Raw genomic sequence first — 14,795 nt, 5'->3', positions numbered from 1 at the left:
CTTCTCTTCATTTCATTGCTGTCACCTGCCTGATCCCTTTACCTGAGTCTGCTATATGATGCTTCTCCACCCTGTCACAGAGAAGATACCCTGAATTATTCTAGTTTTAATATTCCCCATTTCTCCTGCAGTTTATAATGAACTTTGGAGGGTCATGATATAGATTTATTAGAAAATGATAGTGTAGCAAGATTTTGATAGTGTAGCAGAGTAAGTATATCTTAAGCAATGTCTTTAAAATTTAATCCCTAAGGAGAAAAATATTAACAAAAGAGTATAATTGTATTTATGGAAAGTGTGCTCACAGATACATGACATATCTGGTGGATGCTCATCACAATAATTAACCCAGAGATAATGGCTTAAACTTTTCTGAAATGTTTGAATTATTTATGAAGAGCATGTACCATTTAAATATAATCAGTATTAAAAAATAAATATGTAAAATACAGAGAAAGAATAAAGAAAATGGAAAATAGATCTAATATCATATTTCCAACTAGAATTTAATGTCTGTGAGGGCACAAACTATTTTATGACCTGTTTACCATTGTATTCCCAGGGCCTTCACATTGTAGATGTTCAACAAATACTTGTGAAAAAGTGAATGAATATTCCAAACCCAGCATAATGCAAAAGAAGTTAAACATACTAAATCCAAGAGACCAGGCTCCAATCCTGAATCTTTCAATAACCCTGCAGTGCTATATAACTCCCTAAACTAAGCCCAGAATTATTTTACTTTAAATTAGTCAAATTAAAAGATTAAGTTCACATTTTGCCTATGGACATGAACATTCTTAAAACACAAGGAGACAGATTAATTAACTTGTGCATGGGATTGATTGTTCTAATGAATAGCAGGCTTGCTCCCCAATGGGTGGGAAGCAGTCCTCAGAACTAGGACACTGACATACTCTATCACCTATCCTTTTAATAGACATCATGACAAAAAGATGAAAGAAAATTGTTGCAATATGAGTTTGCATTGTAGGAACAATTTGTCCAGAAAAATTAGTAAAAATAAAAAAATTAGTATGCTATCATTTAAAAAATCTTTAACATGTTTTGCCCATTACTAAATGTCTAAGGAAAACTTACAAACAAATAAACATGTTGTTACTGGGCTCTGATTTTGAAACATACTGCGAGGAAATGCTTAAAAGTCATTTTTTAAAACTAGAGGACCATTGATAAATAACTGCTCCAGTGCATTCTATGTAATCTTAAATCTTAAAGAGTGAATGTAGTTGTAGAAGCATCTAATTTACTCTCTGGGAGCAGTTTATATACTAGAGCAATTAATCTTGTTTAAACAGTTTCCCAACATATTTTGATAATGTTTATCAAATTAATCAGAGTGATATCTTTTTATACAATAAGTTAATGTATTTGTCATGATTTCAAATCCTATAACTGCATAAAAGTCACCCATATTCCTTTATACCAGCCCCCTATTTTTTTTTTTTTGCGGTATGCAGGCCTCTCACTGTTGTGGCCTCTCCCGTTGTGGAGCACAGGCTCTGGACCCGCAGGCTCAGCTGCCATGGCTCACGGGCCCATCCTCTCCGCGGCATGTGGGATCTTCCCAGACCGGGGCACAAACCCGTGTTCCCTGCATCGGCAGGCAGACTCTCAACCACAGCGCCACCAGGGAAGCCCTAGCCCTTTCTTTTACATGCTCTCCTTCGACAGTATGACAAAAATAGATTTTTTAAACAATAATTATATTGAATAATTAATGACAGTAGTAATTAGAAAAAAAAAGAAAATCCCAGTCACTTGATTAACCTCTTAAACATTCAAAGAATTCTATAATGTTTGAAAGAAATGTCTGATAGAAAAATGGGAACTTCAAAATTTACAGGTCATTAGAAAATGCTGAAACTATTTTTTAAGAATGCAAAACACAGGCATCTTCAAATGTGTAAATCTCTACAAAACACTCAAATTACATTTTATATTAAAATGATTTGAATTTAAACTACATCTGACAGATGGGCTCTACTGAATCTGGAAAATAACTTACACCATGTATTTTAATCATAATTGTATGAAAATAGATTATTTTTAGCTTCCTCTCTACCAAGAAACACCACACTCACTCAGCCCACTTCCACATTTTACTGGATAGCCAGAAGAGTGATCAAATAAAACTCACAACTAGACCTTGAAAGAAGATGTGTATTTATGGGTCCATTTGTCTATATGTGTGTGCATGCTTGTATTACACTGCACTGCAGATAGGGGAGAGTTTTTTTCTCATTGTTTGCAGTGTCCATCAGTCTTCTTCTCCTAGGATAAAACTCCTCCTACTGTCAGTTAAAGTCATACAATAAATATTCAATGAATTTTATTCAGCACCTACTATGTGCCAGAGAATTTTTGTTAGATACTCAAGATTCATTAGTAAATAAGAAAGACATGATCCCTGCCCTATGATACTTACCGTGTAGTGGGAAAAGACAAAAAAACAAATATGGTATTACCAACATGGTGAGTATTGAAAACCAAGAAACAAAGGAGAGGAATGGGGTGCTGGGGAGTATGTAGCAAGTCAATTTAATTTATTTTAGAGAATCAGGGAGGACCTCAAAGAAGAGTGTGTTCAAGACGAGACTTACAGAATTAGTAAATTTAACCAGACAATGATTTGGAAAGAGCATTTGGGACATAGTGAGAATCCCAGCAGGAAAAAAAAGGGGGGGATAAAGTGTATTCGGAGCTCTGCAAGAAGTCCTAGCAGTAGAGTATGTAAGGGAAAGGGCCTGTCTGGAGAGGATGCTGAGACAAGAACATGAAGGGCTTCAGGCAAGTGCAAGACACAGAAAGATGAGGACAGAGCTAAGAGTAGTTTTGCAGTATGTAAAAGAATTCCTTCCAAAAGGTAGTTTGCAATCTATTTATAAGAATATATCACACATGGGAAAGCATAAAAAACATATTATAGGTCAAGATGATAAGATGTAAAATTAATAGAATCGCATTATGTACTACATATATGTATATATGTGTTTATGTATGTATATGTATATATGTATAATATATTTTTTTATTTACAAGATAAACAATATTTACAAGATTTTGGTTATATTTCCTATTTCAAAACCTTCACTATGATAAAGTTGTCTTTAATGACCAGTCTTATCTCTCTTACTTTCTCTTACAGAAATAAAAAGTATAGAAGGTAAAAAATCTTATGAAGAATTTGAAAACTAAAGAGAAAATACAGACTTATAACAGAATAGTCACAAGAAAAAATACATCATGAACAAGTGTAAAATAGGGGTTAGCATAAAAAAAGAATTATTTGAAATCTCAATTCAAGAAGAAGAATTCAAAGAATTATTTATGTTCCCTGAGGACAGTGGAGAAAACAGCCCGTTTAGGTCCGATGTAGTTTCCTAAGAAAGGGTCATGTTTTATTTATCCACAAATTTTTCCTTTTTAATGGCTAGAGATCAATTACTATAAAACATTCTTAATGCAACTGTCTGAGTGCAGAGTGTAATGTATGTTCATGTTTTCTTCTCTTGAGATGCTCAGGCCTAAGTTACCTGTATGCAAAAATACAAACAAACAAAAAACACCTTATAATCATGTCAAATTCTACCGTAGTAAGATTCTGTGCTGCATTGTGAGTTGCAAGCCACCACTGTGATTTCTGGAGGAGGAGTAATTGTATCGCCTGAAGTGTTTGAACAGTTCAGGCTGCTTCTTCATCAGTGAGAAAACAAGGAAGCCAAGTGGCCCAGCGGGGGTTTATCGGGACGCACATCTCTGGTGAACAGCTCATTCTAGCTCAATTAATAATCAGACCCTTTTTTGTTTTTTGTTTTTTTACATATTGCTAAGGAACCACAGATGGTAGAAGTTTGGATTTTTTCCCAGAAATGACTCTGAGAGCAAAGGCAGAAGAAGCAACTGGGGTTTTGTTCTACTTACACATGACCCCATCTCAATTTCTGTAAATACTGAATTGATGAGTCAAACCAGAAAAACCTGTGCTCTTTAAAATTTCACCAAGGACTCACAAATGGCTGAGATGGGCTTTTTCTTACCAAACGTGGCTACTGTCCATAACCCAGAGGAAACTGCTGGGAAGGCTATGCTTCCTTTCTGCCCATAACAACAGATGTTGAAAAGGAAAGGAGAGTGTCACATATGTTTTGATGTGACAAGAATCAAGCAGCCTAGCTGGTGTACTGCATCTACAAAGATGATTTTTCCCTAGTTAGGTCCAAATCTTTCCATCTTTTGGCTATAGCAATAGGACTATACAAATTTGGAAAAATAGAATATCAATTTGTTTATAAGTACTCCCAAACAGTATATAAATATTGCTTCTAGGGTTAGAAATGATAATGGTGGACTGCATAGTCCATGTCCTTTCCTTTGACAATATGTTAAACAGCCTTTTATGTCTAGTCAGTAAGTGCTGATCACTGCTTGTATATTGTGAAAGGTGTACCTCAAAGTACTTTCCATAATGGACATCACACTGTAAGAGTAAACTTTCTAGTGATTTTTTCCCCTGGAAAAAGGATACTGGAACTTGGCTGTGAAAAGCAGTAGTATTACAGACAGAAAGTGCCTTGATAAGCCACTAGATTGATTTTAGGATGAGAATTATTGAAAAAAATTGTTTAATTTTGTCTACTAATTTTTAAAAATTCCAAGTTTCTGTTTTCCATGGGAGAGAGGGGAAGGCTTAAATGCATAATAAAAATGTTTTTACATATATGCTGTGAAACAAATGTTACTGGTACCCTGCTCCTACCTCCTCACTTACCCCCAAATGTCACACAGAGACAACCTCTTGTTCTCTGGATTCAGTAATATTCCTGCCCATGAAACAGGCCAGACATAACAAAATGTTATGCCTCCAAAATAACTCTCACGCTGTGAGGGAGGTAAGTCCTGAGTGTAAGTTAGTCATCCCTCACTGGGACAACTTTGAGGTGTTTTCCATACATTCTGTCACAGACTTCAGAGAAGATGATCAGCTTCCCGCTCAGTAAGACACTTCATTAGCTTTGCTGTCACCCTCCTGAGAGGTCCTCCCAATAAATGACTTACAACCAAATTGCTGTTTCAGGGTCTCACTCTGGGGAAACCCAAACCAATATACCGCCCAGATTGTTAAGCATAGCCAATCATCTCATGGTATTTCCAAGATCATATCTGGGGCAGTATTATTAACATTCAGAAAATCTGTGAAAATTTCTCTTTTTAAATCTCAATTGCTTAGACAAAAACTCACTTGACATACGCTCTGTGGTCTTCTTTGGCCCTGGCTAAACTAAGGATAAAATTCATCTAGAAAGTAAACCTTTGTGTTCAGAGAAAACAACATATTCAGCAGTCCGTTATCTCCTCTTGTGAGTTCAAAATCTTACTTTTGTTGTTTTCCTTTGTGTCCTAGTTGTTTCTCTAATTTGACCTTTGCATGTTGACAGAAAAGGACAGATGAGAAATACAAGGAATGAGAGTCTGAACAGAAAGGCAAAGTCCAATGAGCACCGAGAATACGAATAACATAAAATCACTAACGGTGAAGATGAGCAGTATTAAAGATACAATTTTTTTTTTTTTTTTTTTTTTGCAGTACGCGGGCCTCTCACTGTTGTGGCCTCTCCCGTTGCGGAGCACAAGCTCCTGACGCGCAGGCTCAGCGGCCATGGCTCACAGGCCCAGCCGCTCCGCGGCATGTGGGATTTTCCCGGACCGGGGCACGAACCCGCTTCCCCTGCATCGGCAGGCGGACTCTCAACCACTGCGCCACCAGGGAAGCCCTAAAGTTACAATGTGTAAACACGCCTAATCCACGTGAGAAGACAGAAGTCCAATATGAGGGGCATCGGTTCAAGTACAACAGAAACAGCAGGTAATAAGGAAGAAAGCAACCCGAGAATCAGCAGCACAAATACCCTTAGATTCTGAGTCCACATGGTAGAATTTGTTTGATCCCCATTATTCAATTCCATAATTACATTATATAGCTTTGAAGTCTGATATTAAGGAGATTTTGCTCAAATTTAAAATGTGAGTGTAGATCAGCAATTAAAGAATGCAGAAATTAGACCCTAAAAGGATAATTTATCTCCTTGTAGCAGTTGAACAAATTCTTTCACATGATGTCTGACACACCAGAATAATAGTATTAGCAACCGAAACTTGCCTCATCATCTACCTGGCTTGCCAAGTTTCTCTATTTTTCTTTCATTTCTAGGAAAGTGGTTGGCAGAGAAGCAACAGAAAATGTAATCATAAAATGCGAAACCTGAAATATTTTAAAACCAAAAAGAAAAAAATTTGATAATCCCCCCAAATAAATATCCAGCTCTGCAAAATTCTACATTAGTAAAAAACTTTTTGTTCTTGTTAGCTGTAGCAAAATTTTCATAGCACAGATTGAAACAGAGACAGGGAGTAATCTTGCGAGTAAAGTCACAACCCTCTATTCCCGAGGTTTTCTGTTTTTCAGTTGACGTTTTAACACAGAATTAGGAATAGAAAGTTTCATCCATGTCTATACATATTTCTAAATAGCAAGATGGGCCAAGCTCTTATGATAGAAGAAAGCTAAGAGAGGAAGGAAGAGCCTGTTTTTGGTAACATGGAATTCTAAACAGGAAAGTCCAAGACAAAAATGGAGGTCTTTCATATCACTGCCTCTGCCACCTCACAGGCTAAGCACAGATCCAAGGGCAGGGAACTACTTTCCTCATCTACTACATTGAACACGTCTCATCACTGCGATTCAGTTGCAAGGCACCTGCTAATACTGTACTTGCCAAAGCATGCCCAGAAAGAGAAAACTGAAAAGAGTATCAGTGGTTGTGGTAGTTATTGAACCATCTGTGCTGTCAAATAGTGTAAAATTTCAGATCTGTTCACTACACAGATGGCTGTTTCATTTCAGGAAAAGCAGTTTCTTAATGGACAGGCTAGATCTCCACTTTCATCTGTGGGAAATTCTTACAAAATCTTAACAATAAAAGTACCGAAAATTAAGAAATTGAGCTATTTGTAATGAGGTGGATGGACCTAGAGCCTGTCATACAGAGTGAAGTAAGTCAGAAAGAGAAAGACAAATACTGTATGCTGACACATATATATGGAATTTAAGAAAAAAAATGTCATGAAGAACATAGGGGTAAGACAGGAATAAAGACACAGACCTACTAGAGAATGGACTTGAGGATATGGGGAGGGGGAAGGGTAAGCTGTGACAAAGTGAAAGAGCGGCATGGACATATATACACTACCAAATGTAAGGTAGATAGCTAGTGGGAAGCAGCTTCATAGCACAGGGAGATCAGCTCGGTGCTTTGTGACCGCCTGGAGGGGTGGGATAGGGAGGGTGGGAGGGAGACGCAAAAGGGAGGGGATATGGGAACATATGTATATGTATAACTGATTAAATTTGTTATAAAGCAAAAAATAAAAAAAAATAAAAATAAAAAATAAAGAATTATAAGGAGCGCTTTGTAAAAAAATAAACAGTGCAGCACTTTTAATATTATTTCTTGTTTCCTCACATATCAAACCTCCAATTAGAGAGCTGAGGATTTTAGTACTTCATAAAGTGAGTTGCAGTGGTTCATGTGCATGGAAATAATCTGTGTACAAATGATTGGAAGAGTCATATCTCATTTTGCTTCCTCAAAGGTACCTATACTTATTGTAGCTTCTCTAATAGCTTCTGCTATGTACCTGGCAAAATTTTCAAGGTAGTTAAGGCTGGAGAATGATAGACTTTCAATTTTTGTTCATGACAGATTTCTGAGATTTTAGCAGTCTTCTCATCCATGCAGAAAATCCTTCCTCAGTAACCTTTACACTATCAGAATTTCAAGAAATTGAAAACCCATTTTACTTCATCCGAATTTGGAATAAGCTAAATTCCATCTGTCCGAGAATAGGTATGAATTTACATTGCTAGGAGCCAGATTCTGATGATCCATCATTCTGATCTGAAAAAAATATGACTATCTCATCTTCTAGTCAAAAAGGTCATTTGTTCACCATTATTCCTAGAATAATGATAAAACTTTTTTTGACATGGCTCTTCAAAGGCTTCTTCTCTCTACCACAATGGAACTAACTCTTCACTATCCTGCAGCACTCAGCTTAAATAGCTCCTCCTATAATAATCAGATTCCACATCCTTGTTATGGTGATCTCATCTTTGAATCCTCTATTTCTTCACTGCCCTCGTATCCAAATTATCTGTAGTCCTTCTGACCTCTAACTTTAAAATATATCCAAACATATTCATCCATTTTCCTTTGTCCATCCTCCAAGCCATCATCATGTCTCACCAGGAATACCCCGATATTCTCTGTTTCCTCTTTTTGCTGTTCTACAGTCTATTTTTTACATATCGGACAGTGAGCTTTGAAATATGTAAATAAAATCAGACCATTCTGCTGAGTATCACAGCAAATGGCTTTCTACTGAACTTAGCAACAATGGCTTTCTATTGAACTTAAAAAAAAAAAGAAAAACTCACTACTGTGATCTACCACACGTACATGATCTAGCTCTTGCCTACCTCTCAGGCATAATTTCACATTTCCTATTTGTTCATTTTATCTTAATCACATATTCCTATATTAATCAACTTAGTCTTATTCTCTAAGCATCCTAAGCTCATTTTTCCCATAATGACTTCCCCTAAATATTCCTCTGACTGAATCATTATTTCCCCTAATCTTTGATTGGTTGGCTCTCCTTTACATTATTCAGACTTCACTATCTAATTCAGCCACTCAGTACTACTCAGTCACCTGACATACATTATTTCCATTACTTTATTTTATTTATTTTTTTCATTTTTACATGTTTTAATGTTTAATCATAGTATTCTTTTTTTTGTACATCTTTATTGGAGTATAATTGCTTTACAATGGTGTGTTAGTTTCTGCTGTATAACAAAGTGAATCAGCTATACATATACATATATCCCCATATCTCCTCTTCTTGCGTCTCCCTCCCACCCTCCCTATCCCACCCCTCTAGGTGGTCACAAAGCACTGAGCTGATCTCCCTGTGCTATGTGGCTGCTTCCCACTATATCTATTTTACATTTGGTAGTGTATATATGTCGATGTTACTCTCACTTAACCCCAGCTTCACCCTGTTCCGCCCGTGTCCTCAAGCCCATTCTCTATGTCTACGCCTTTATTCCTGCCCTGCCACTAGGTTCATCAGTACCGTTTTTTTTTAGATTCCATATATATACATTAGCACATGTTATTTGTTTTTCTATTTCTGACTTACTTCACTCTGCATGACAGACTCTAGGTCCATAGTATAAAAAAAATCATTCATTGAATAATTACTCATAGTGGCCTTGTTTATGTTGTGCTCAACCTCAAGGTCTAATCTTAGCATGTAGATTTGCTTTGGCACATAGTAGCTTTCAGTAAATATTTGTTGAATAAATAATGGTTTCATGAAGGAATTTCATTTAATACTGTACTATTATATACATGCCTAATACAATGACTAACCATAATAGGTAACTGACAAAAATATTTTGAAGGAAAATATCTATTTTTACTAAATCTATTTATGGTGTTGCAAAAATAGAGCCTATTTCCCCTTTTTCTATAGCAGATAATTAAATATGTCTCTTTTGTATGCCAATATACAGTATGACAAAAAAAACATGTCAAAAGACGATGAACTGCTGAGTGGACCATGTCCACTACAAAAGTTATACTGACCAAGAATATATCACTAGTAAAGACAGGCCTGTACATATATAAAAGTCTTTACACAAATACTGAGCAAAAGCATATTGGTCTATGAAAAAGAGAGAATTTAGAAATACTATTTATAATAGAAAATTTAGAAATATTATTGAAATGAACAACTCTAAAAGAAGGACTAAATTGTATAGCAGAATGGCTGCCATTGTAGAGTAAGTAGGTGAGCCAGGAGAGAGAGCCAAAGAAAAATTTTAGTAAAGATACAATTTTGAGAACAAAAAATTCAGTATAATATCATTTCTATTAAAGAAACTTAAAGAAATTATAGTAAATATCAAGTTAAAACATTACTCAAGAAAATTATAGTAAATATCATGGAAGAGAATAAACAGTAGGTTTTTAATTCTGAGGCTTGCATTTTAAATTCAAAACAGTGGCCCCTCCTAAGGAGAAGAGAGATGGGATAATAGTCAAGAAACAGAGGTTGGGGGTGTCTGTCTTTTTTTAATGTTCCACGTGAGAAAACTTATTTATATATTGCTTGTTCAATTTTTTTTAATAAAAATATTGATAGGGGGTTTATGTGGTGGCACAGTGGTTGAGAGTCCGCCTGCCCATGCAGGGGACACGGGTCATGCCCCAGTCCGGGAAGATGCCACATGCCACCGAGCGGCTGGGCCCATGAGTCATGGCCGCTGAGCCTGCGCGTCCGGAGCCTGTACTCTGCAATGGGTGAGGCCACAACAGTGAGAGGCCTGCATACCGAAAAAAATATATATATATAGATAGATAGATAGATAGATAGATAGATAGATAGATAGATAGGAATGTATGCACTCAGGCCAGTAAATTTGGTAAGGGAATATTTGAAAAAATTGCAAATGGAACCTGACAGTGCAATAACAATTTTTCCTTTTTGTCAGAATATGTGAGACAAAGAATATGACCCTTGCTTTTAATCAAAAGAAGCCAAAGTGAGTGCACCATTTTCTTTTAAGACTGGCCACACATTACAACTGGGAAAAAATTCACAATATTATGTAAAGCTCATGAATCAAGTTCTACTTTTTAAAAACCCTTCTGGAACTCTTTCAGTAGACCAACCTCCCTAATCTATTTAGAGGGAGACTTCTAATTTGTTTACTGTGTAGTGGGACTCTGTCACTGTGAGGATTTAATGGAGTTAGACCATGAGGATGTTGTGAGCAGAGACTCTTTGCTGGCCACTATCTTTGCTCAGAGAAAGTTTACAATACAGGGTCAGGACACTTCCATCATTGGCCACAGAGTCATTAGGTTGTTCTCACTGGTGTATAGTCCATAGTAAAACGTCTCTGTTTCTACTCCATTACCAAGCAAGTCAGTCCAGGAAACAAAGATGCACAATTAAAGACTTCTTTACAAAGCCAAGTTATAGAAAAAGGCTAATCTGCTGCTAATTGAGTAGGTTCATTGTCATGTAGGCAGCAGAAAATGCTAATTTTTCCTAAAGGAAGGTATCTTCAGTTTTTGTATTCAGAATTCCCACAAATTAAGGAGAAAAAGCAGAGTAAATCAAAATTAGTATTATACTTTTATATTATAAAATAAACTAAATATAAAATTCACAGACACCTCCTTTTGGGTTTATCCCTTCACTGTTTTTCTGTGACTATGTTCATGTATATTTTTTATTTACAAACATGGAAATATAATTATTAAACTTTAATCTGTATTTTATATAATAAATCAGAAAGATACATTTTTCACCTTAGAATTTTTTAAAAATTGAGATAAAATTTACATACATTATAATATAATACTTAGGTGTTTAGTTTGATGAATTTTGACAATTATATGTATCCATGTAATAACCATTCAAAGTAACATATTGAACATTTCCATTTCCTTAGAATGTTCCCTCATGACTTTCCCCACTCAACCCCAACCTTACTAGAAGCAACCACTTTCTGATTTTCAATACTAGATTAATTATGCTTATATTTGGACTTGAAAAAATGAAATCATAGAGTATATATCTTTTTGTGCAACATATACTTTTTGAGTCATGCATGCTTCTTGAGTGTGTTAACAGCTCATTTCTCTTTATTTTTGAATACTTCATTGTATGAATATAACAGAATTTGCTTATCCATTTTCCTTTTAGTGAATATTTCTGTTATCTTCAGAAATATTGAAATTTTATGGATAAGACTTGTATAAGTAGTCTTGTAAAAGTCATTTGTGGACTTATGTTTTTATATCTCTTACATAATTACCTAGGAGTGGAACTTTGGTGTCACAGAATAGTTACACAGTTAAACTTTATAAGAAACAGTTTTACAAATGGATTGCTCCATTGTATATTCCTATCAACCATGTTTGAGAATTCTCAGTTGCTCCAAAGTATTGCCAATATTTGGTATCATCAATGAATAAAATCTGTGGTATGGTCAATATTTTTTAATTTATTTACTCTACTGGGTATGAACTTGTATCTCACTACAATTTTAATTTGCATTAGCTTGATGAGTAAGAATATTGAGCACACTGTAAGTCACTTATTGACAATTTTTGTATTTTCTTTTGTAAAGTATACAAAAATTTCTCCTGTTTTTAATGGTCCATTTGTCTTTTTATCTTGATTTCTAGAGCATTACAATGTAACTCCTTTGTGAAATATACATACTGAAAAAATATGTTCCAGTTTGGGGCTTCTTGTGTATTTGTTTTTTAATGATTTCCTTTAGTGAGAAGAATATTTAGTTCAGATGAAATCCAATTTATCTATTCTTTTATGATTAGTGCATTTTTTGTCCTGTCTACAAATCTTTACTACAAGTTGCAAAAAGATTCTCTCATATTTTCTTCTGGAAGTATTATTGTCCTAAATTTTATGTTTGGGTCTAAGAATGATCTTCAATTTTTGTTGACACTTTTTGTTTGTTGTTTTTTTGTTGTTTTATATTTTTATGAATACCTAGTTGTTCCAGTGTGATTTGTTAAAAGGACTTTTTCCATTGATTTAACTTGGCACCTTGTCAAAAATGTTACAATACTGTGCTTGTCAAAATTCTTTACTATAATTTATTGATATATTCTCCTAGACTTATACCAATTACACATTGTTCTGCTTACTATAGGTTTATTATATGTCTCAAAATCAAATAATATAGATTCTCCAACTTTGTCCTTATTTATCTTAGTTTGGGCTCCTATAATAGGATACAATTTACTGGGTGATTAAAACAACAAACATTTATTTCTCTCAAGTCTGGAGGCTTAGAGTCTGAGATCAGGGTGCCAGTATGGTCAAGTTCTTGGTGAGAGATCTCTTCCTGGTTTATGACAGCTGCCTTCTCACTGTGTCCCCACATGGCAGAGGGAAAGAGATGTTGAGTCTCTTCCTCTTTTTATAAAAACATTAAACCCATCATGAGGGCCCAACCCTAATTACCTCCCAAAGGTCCCACCTCCAAATACCATCACATTGGCGACTAGGGTTTCAACATGTGAATTTGGGGCCAAGGGACGCAAACATTCAGTTCACAGTAGCATTAGAGATTGCTTGGTCTCCTCTAAGTCTTTTGAATTTCCACACAAATTTCAGAACCAGCTTATCAATTTCTTTAAAAACCTATTCATTATTACGTATAAGTTTTTTCAAATCTATAGATTAATTTAGAAAGAATTCACATCAAGAAAACACTGAGTCTTTTAGTCAATGAAAATTATATATTTTTCCATTTATTTAGATCTTTAATTTCTTTCTACATGATTTTGTCATTTTCAGTGTAGATGTCTTGCATAATTTTTATTAGATATATTACCATTGGATATATTAATGTCCTGATGCTATGATAAAGGTAGTTTTCTATTTCAATGTCCAATATTCCATTGCTACTATAGAAAAATGTAATTTATTTCTGCATACTGACATTCTATTCTGCAATCTTGCTCAATTTACTTACTAATTCTAGTAGCAGTTTCTAGATACATAACAATTTCATTTACAGATAGAGTTTTACTTCTTCCTTCACAATCATTTTGTATTTTATTATTTATGTATATGTAATATATATCTGGTAGGTTTTCTAATTCTTATTCTGTTGATAATAATAATCCCTTAGCAAAAGTGATAAAAACAGGAAAAAAAGCTTTTGGGGAAGGGGTAAAAAATACTCTTGTTCAAGGACTCAGGCAAGGATGACTTCTTCTGGAGGAGAAGTCGGGAAAATAAAGTATGCCTCTGGGGAAAGTGTAGAGAAACTACTCATATCCTAGACACAAGCAATAACACATTGATGCTGGGGGTAGAGTAGATGCCAAAATTCTCTGCCCATGGTAGAGAATCAGGACAACATCCTGGACATAGGGTCCTATACTGATGGCAAGCAGAGATTTGTAACCTCAAACAAGAGTTAGTAAAATCCCTACCACCCAAGACATAAGGATGAAGGGCAGGTTTCTGAGAAAGCCTCAGCTGGATGCCCAGGAGCACAAGGTTTGTCTAAGATTTAAGTGGACAAGGACAACAGAAATCTGTCCCTGCTTTTATCATAAGCCTAGGAACAAGCAACAAGCAGAAACAGTCCACTGTTGAGGGAGCACAAAGAGCATGGATAGAGACCCCCCTGTGCAGACAAGTGAGGAAGGACAGCAGAAAGTTTAGGGAGGAGTAAAAACATTGAAAACAATCCTCTAGCTTCCTGGGCCCTACATTAAAACACAAGGTAGCTAGAGCCCTCTCCTAGAGAAATATGAAGAATACATTGCCAAGATAAAAAAACGAATAAAATCCAAACACAGTTCAACTCCTAAATAGATTGAATCAACCACCTACACTCAGGCCTAATAGAAAAAGCAGCATGACCACTCCTTGAGGAAAGTAGAATTTTTCTCAGTCTCTATTGTTATTCTACACATGCCAGCTGTCATTCAATCAAAACTTAAAAGGCATGTAAAAAACAAGGAGAAATAGCCCACTTTTAAGACATAAAGCAATAAACTGAACCAGACTTAGAAGTGACTGAGATATTATAGTTATTAGACAGGAAATGGAAACCAACTATATTTAAATTATGAAAAATTTGA

This window comes from Mesoplodon densirostris, chromosome 3 (assembly GCF_025265405.1).
Source record: "Mesoplodon densirostris isolate mMesDen1 chromosome 3, mMesDen1 primary haplotype, whole genome shotgun sequence".
NCBI classification, from domain to species: domain Eukaryota; kingdom Metazoa; phylum Chordata; class Mammalia; order Artiodactyla; family Ziphiidae; genus Mesoplodon; species Mesoplodon densirostris.
This window is presented reverse-complemented; position numbering follows the sequence as displayed.